The 6,875-nt window shown below is 41.5% G+C and overlaps 1 pseudogene; it reads left to right on the top strand.

Annotated features, from left to right (window-relative positions):
* Positions 1-678: 678 nt before the first annotated feature.
* Positions 679-3,670, top strand: Dcun1d3-ps1 (defective in cullin neddylation 1 domain containing 3, pseudogene 1; annotated as a pseudogene).
* Positions 3,671-6,875: the final 3,205 nt, after the last annotated feature.

Below are 6,875 nucleotides of genomic sequence, written 5' to 3'. Positions count from 1 at the left end.
CTGAGGCTTTGATTCTAACCATTTACTTGGTGTGAAATGGAATCTAAAGATTGCTTGATTTTCATTTCTCTGATGTCTAAGGATGTTGTCGATCATTACTTTAGGTGCATCTTGGCCATTCAATATTCCTCAGTTGAGAATTCTTTGTTTAGATCTATACCTCATTTTTAATAGAATTATTTCATGCTCTGGAACACAACTCTTGAGTTCTTTGTATTTATTAGTTATTAATCCACTATGGGATATAGGATTTGTAAAGATCCTGCCCCAATGTGTATGTTGCTGGTTTGTCCTTTGCTTACAGAAGTCTTGTAATTTTATGAAGTCCCATTTGTCTATTTTTTATCTTAGAGCATAAGCCATTGGTGTTATGCTCAGGGAATTTTCCTCTGTGCCTATGTGTTGCAGGCTCTTAAGCAACATCATACCTGGGTACATACCCAATAGATGCTCCAAAGTATATCAACTACACATTTTCCACTATTTTCATAGCAGCCTTATCTATAATAGCCAGAAGCTGAAAAGAGCTCATATTGTCCTTCAACAGAGGAATAGATACAGAAAATATGGTACATTTACACAATGTACTAAGCTTTTGAAATCAATGGTTTCATGAAATTCTTAAGCAAATGGATGGAACTAGAAAATATCATCTTGGCGGGGCTTCGGGGCGGCCGCCGCCGGTGGGCTGCAGATGAGGAGGAGGCGGCGGCCGCGGTGGCAGAAAAGGCGGCGGCGGCGGGGGTAGGGAGCCTGGAAACGCAAGCGGGGATGGTAGGTAGTTTGGACCCGCCGGGCCGCTGTCGTTTCCAGAAAGGGTTTGACTGGAGGAACCTCTGGAGCAGCTGTTGGCTGGCTCCTCTAACTGATGGCATGTTGAAGTACATGGACCAGTGGCAGCGAAGGAATCTGATCCAGAGTGGGCCACTCTAGAAGGCCAGGCTACAATCACCATGGGCCAGTGTGTCACCAAATGCAAGAATCCTTCATCAACCTTGGGCAGCAAGAATGGAGACCGGGACCCCAGCAGCAAGTCACACAGCAGGGGGGGGGGGGTAGCCACCGTGAGGAACAGGTGCCACCTTGTGGCAAACCAGCTGGGGATATTCTTGTCAATGGGACCAAGAAAGCAGAGGCTGCCACCTAGGCCTGCCAGCTGCCAACTTCTTCTGGAGATGCAGGGAGGGAGTCCAAGACCAATGCTGAGGAGTCTTCCTTGCAGAGGTTGGAAGAACTGTTCAGGCGCTATAAGGATGAGCGGGAGGATGCAATTTTGGAGGAAGGCATGGAGCGCTTTTGCAATGACCTATGTGTTGATCCTACGGAGTTTCGAGTGCTGCTCTTGGCCTGGAAGTTCCAGGCTGCTACCATGTGCAAATTCACCAGGAAGGAGTTTTTGGACGGCTGTAAAGCAATAAGTGCAGACAGCATTGATGGGATCTGTGCACGTTTCCCTAGCCTCTTAACAGAAGCCAAACAAGAAGATAAATTCAAGGATCTCTACCGGTTTACATTTCAGTTTGGCCTGGACTCTGAAGAAGGGCAGCGCTCACTGCATCGTGAAATAGCCATTGCCCTGTGGAAATTAGTATTTACACAGAACAATCCTCCAGTATTGGACCAGTGGCTAAATTTCCTAACAGAGAACCCTTCGGGAATCAAGGGCATCTCCCGGGACACTTGGAACATGTTTCTTAACTTCACTCAGGTGATTGGCCCCGACCTCAGCAACTACAGTGAAGATGAGGCCTGGCCGAGTCTCTTTGATACCTTTGTGGAGTGGGAAATGGAGAGAAGGAAAAGAGAAGTGGAAGGGAGAGGTGCACTCAGCTCAGGGCCCGAGGGCTTGTGTCCAGAAGAGCAGACTTAGCTGCTCTGTTCCAGGAGCAGCACTGAGGATCTGCCTGCTGCCCTGCAGCCAAGTGAGGAATTGGACCTTTCTGGAAATTACCGAAGATCCGGATATTTTCTACTTTCACCTTTCTCTGCCTTGTATTTGAAAGGGCTCTAAAATGCTGTATCATGTTTTAGGCACTTTCTTCATTTTTTTTTTGGGTTATTTTGGTTATTTCTTTTTGGGGGTGGGAAATCCCCCCAAAATATTTGAACCTGGCTACATGTTGTGTACCTTTTTTTGAAGCCTTCAGATAGAATAAGCCTGCCATTTCTTGCACAACTTTATTAGATTTGTTTTGTTTTTGTGGGGGAGGGTGTAGACCCGGGTTGGGGAGTGGGACTGTTAGGTTGAATTAACATTACAAAATGATACAGTGCCAGATCTCAGTTTTGCATATTATTTTTCAGGGCAGGTCTGTACTGTGTGTAGTGCTGTTTACATGGTTGAATTTAGGTTGTAATAATTATTTTAAAAGATTTACACAGATATGAATATAGCAGTGTTTACTGTTAGCCACATTGCATTAATTTCCAGACAGTTTGGAGCTCTTGGAGAGCCAAGGCCAAGGCCCGTCAAGAGCATTTGCAGTCTGACACCCCACCCCATCCCTTTACGCTAATTTATCCAAAGCCCTATCTCCCTCACTTCCTGCTCATTCCTTCTCTAACCTATATTGCATTTCATGTTTAACTTATCCATCAACATGCTGTACCTGTCAGTCAAGTGAGCAGTTTTGTTTTGTTCGAACACATTGTACTGAAAACCACTTAAGCATTGAATGCAGAGAAAGCAGTGCTACCTCAGTTTTGCTGGAAGTAGACTTCTTTGATATTTTCTTTGATGTTTTTGTATTTTCATGTCATAAGTGGAAATACTTCTTTTTCCCCCTTTTCATTTGCCTTGGAGCCAAAGTTTCCGTTGTTGTGGGTGGTGAGAAAAGTGTGCCTGCCTGCCTGCCTGCCAGCTGACCAGACAGAAAGCTGTGGCATGGGGCTCTGCTCCAGACTGCTTTTCTTTAGTTTTTGTTGAGTATCACTAGCTTACTTGTCTGGCAAGTGCAGAAGCCTGAGGCTGGCCTGAACTCTGCCAAACAAATTATCCACGTGTATTGAATCATTAAATGTGTGCCCTCTCCCTCTTTGCTGCGCCCATGTTGTCACTTAACCCCAGGAGTTATTTATTGTCTTTTGTTAGTGTCAGGCTCACCTGGGGTGACGTGATGGCTGTTTAGGTTTACACGGCCCTCTGCTTTTTCCCTACTCCCAGACATGTATATATACATATATAAGATATGTATATATTTTACCTTATAAAATATATATATATAGACATATATGTATCTATATCCCTGCGTTTGTCTGCTAAAACTGGCCATGAAAGAGGGAGCTGCCTTCAATCTGTAGTTTAAGAAGATGCCAGGGAGCATCATAAATGGAGGCTGTTGTATATTAATTTAGATTTTTTTCACTAAAAAGAACATGAATGAATTTGCTCGCAGGAAGGAGGAACCAGTTTTCTAGACCCCATGCTCACTCTACAAGGCCAGCTTTGGTCAAGCTGCCCCTGGGGCCTGAAGAGCTGACTATCTCCTGCCTGTTCCATTAGAGGACCATCTTGATAATTTCCCCTTAAAAATATCCTCAAAAATGTACTGGAAGGTGGGTGGCAGGAGCTTGTACAGTTCAGCTTCCAACATTTCGGAACAGATTTAAAAGGGAATCTTTTAATAAATAAAAGCTACAAAAATATTTATACTCTTGATACAATGAAAAAGTGTCTATTAAATATTTGGAATTTTCTTCCTTGATTAGTCTGCCCCAAATCCTGGGTATGTTTCTCAACCTGGGTAAGAATTGCATGCTTTGAGTTCTTCATGAGTCTTATAGCTCTGGGCACTTATCTCTATAAAGATGATTATTTTAGGAGATGACAGTCATATTTCCTGAAGTTGGTATTGACACAGGGAACATTTTTGTAAGCCTCACAATTGTCCTTTCTTGAGGGATGAGATGATGAAAATCAGCCACAGACTTAAGATAGTGCTGGAAGGCACAAGTGGCTATTGGGCCAGATGTACCCCTTTCTTCTAGCTGAAATAAGAGGACATCCTTGAGTTAGAATCTAGGAGCCCAGCAGTTTCTGAGGGCACAGCTACATGCCTTTGGATAAAAGCTCACCAAACCAGGTAGTTGTTCCTAATTCAGGATTAGAAGAAGTCCAATGAGGGAAAAAGCGGAGTTAGGTAAGTAAGACTTTCTGTCCTAGATAAGAAAGGGTGGGTGTATGGCGGGGAAGTGCCAAGAGAGGGAGTCTGCCAAGGGCCCCATGGACTCAAGGAACTAGATTCCTTCCCAACTGGGTAGATTTTTTTTAACTGCCCAGTTTCTCCAACCCCAATGCCTGCACCCCAACCCCCAGCCATTTAGAAATTGTGATTATATTTTTAATCATCTGTTGCTGAGAAAGCAGAGAAAGGAACAGTCAGGGAGGGACTCTGGGTTCTCTGTGCAGTAGTTTTGTTTTACTGAGAGACTCTCAGTGAGGTGTACAGTTTGTAGTTAACACTTCTGGGATACAGAAAAGCCTCTGTTCACTCAACCTCAGACAGGCTTGCTGAGAACTGGGTGGATGAGCAGTGGCTGGGAGCCAAATTGCCCCTCAGGTAAGCTAGCTTTGTGACTTGGGTGATGGGTGATGTGGGGAGGTGCGATATGTGGGTGCCATTTTGAAATTCTGCAATGTTTAAGCATTACTACACAGAATATGTTGAAAATTGCTTACTTTGGGCAAGTGACTTTTTGAGTTTCTATGGTATTTCTTTAGTAACTTATTAGCAAGCTGGTATGAGATAAAAAGTTACTTTACTGAAAAAAAAAAGAAAATATCATCTTGAGTGAGGTAACCCTGGCACAAGAGAACATACGAGGGATGCACTCGCTTATAAGTGGATTTAAGCCCAAATGCCTGGAATTCCCAAGGTAAAATTCCTAGACCATTTGAAAATCAAGAAAAAGGAAGACCAAAATGTGGATGCATCAGTCTTTCTTAGTAGGTAGAACAAAACACTCAAGGGGGGAATAGAAGGACAAGTGTGGCACAGACACTATAGGAAAGTGCAACCAGAGACTGCCCCACGAAGGGATCCATTCTATATGCAGCCACCAAACCCAGTCACTATTGCTGATGCCAAGAAATGCCTGCTGATAGGAGCATGATATTGATGTCTCCTGAGAGGTTCTGCCAGAGTCTTACTCTTACAGATAAATAGGATGCTTGCACTTAACCATCAAACTGAGCAGAGGAACTACAGTGAAGGAGTTTGAGAAAGGGATGAAAGAGCTGAAGAGCTTTGCAACCTGCAGGAAGAACAACAATATCAGCCATCCAGATACCTCAGAGTTCCCAGGGAATAAAGCACCAGCCAAAGAGTACACATGGAGGGACTCATTGGATCCAGCTGCATATGTAGCAGAGGAAGACAATGGCTTGCATCAGTTGGAGGAGAAGTCCTTGGTCCTGTCTTTTCCCCAGTATAGGGAAATGACAGGTTGTTGAGGAGGGAATAGGTGAGTGGGAGGAGGCTCATCCTCCTAGAAGCAGTGTGAGGGGAATGGGTGAGGGGATGACCTGGAAAGGGCATAACATTTGTAATGTAAATATGTAAAATATCCAAAAAAGATGCATTTATGTAACATGATTATTAGTTAATATTTTTATGGGCCTGGAAATTTGGGTCAACTGTGCCGAGAATGTAGTACCCATGCTGAATATCTGAGTTCTGTTCCTCTACTGATGTCAGGTTTTTTGCAACTATCTCTGTGTCTAATGCCAGGGTCACTGGATGCCTCTCAAATGTAACTGCACTTGTATATACCTCCAAGCACTTGTGTGCCTACTGAACCAACATACACATATGTAAAATAATAAAAACTCTTTGGTTAAAATTTTTGTTGTATTTATTGTTTTAAAAAGTGTTTACTCTTATTTGTTTTATTAGAAATAATTTTATAACTATTTGTATAACAATTTCAGTATCTAATATTTAAAATGTAAGAATTTCAGAAGACACCTTCATGTGTCAGGCTGTGTCATGTTATTATATAGACCTGGTGATGGCCTCAGTTCATCACATTTAGTGTTAATAGATTTAAATGCTTAGCGATGATACTGGCCACACATGTCTTATAAAAACATTAATTTAGTTATAAATGTTTGCAGGCTAAAACTACCAGTTTTCCATTTATATGTAGCCAACACTAAACAAATAATACTCTTTTGAGTAATATTGGTTTTTTAGTTGACAACACAATCTGCATAATTGTGCCTAAGTGTGTAATAACATTTTAACCCATTATATTGCAGCACAATAAGTGTGTATGTATAAAAATATGAAATACAGGATTCCTCACATTCTATACATCATGTATCAAAAATTATCCAAAAATTCTTACATATCAAGTCCTATGAATTTTGAAAGTGGGGGTTTCTAGTTCATGATTAAAGTGTTCTGTATCTTCTTTAGCAGTTTTTTTATGTGACAAGTGATCATTTATCCTCTTCATTAATCTAACAGAGGGCTTGAATCTTAAATCACAGCATCCAACAAGTATTGTCCAGTTGAGCTTTTGACATTAGCTTTTCACCACTGGATCCTGAACTGACATGCTGACCAGAAAATATAGGGTTACATAAATAAATGTAAAAAATAAGTAAATATTAAAATTCTGATTGTAATATAATACACGTAATTTTGTAGATCAGCTATTATAAAAATTTGTTAGGAATTCCCATAAATCAATGTTTGAATAATAAATCTTTCTTTGCCAAGGTGGCATTTTCCATGATTTTTCAATGAGTAAAATATGGATGCTAATGTAGAATTTATTCCTTAAAGGGACATTATTAATGAACATATTTCTAGGAAGACTAACTTAGGCAAATGATAATTTTGTCAATGCTGATGTATTTTAGACCCATT

Source organism: Rattus norvegicus, chromosome 1, assembly GCF_036323735.1.
Source record: "Rattus norvegicus strain BN/NHsdMcwi chromosome 1, GRCr8, whole genome shotgun sequence".
Lineage (NCBI taxonomy): Eukaryota > Metazoa > Chordata > Mammalia > Rodentia > Muridae > Rattus > Rattus norvegicus.
The sequence above is the reverse complement of the archived record's forward strand: the minus strand, read 5'-3'. Positions and strand labels throughout refer to the sequence as shown.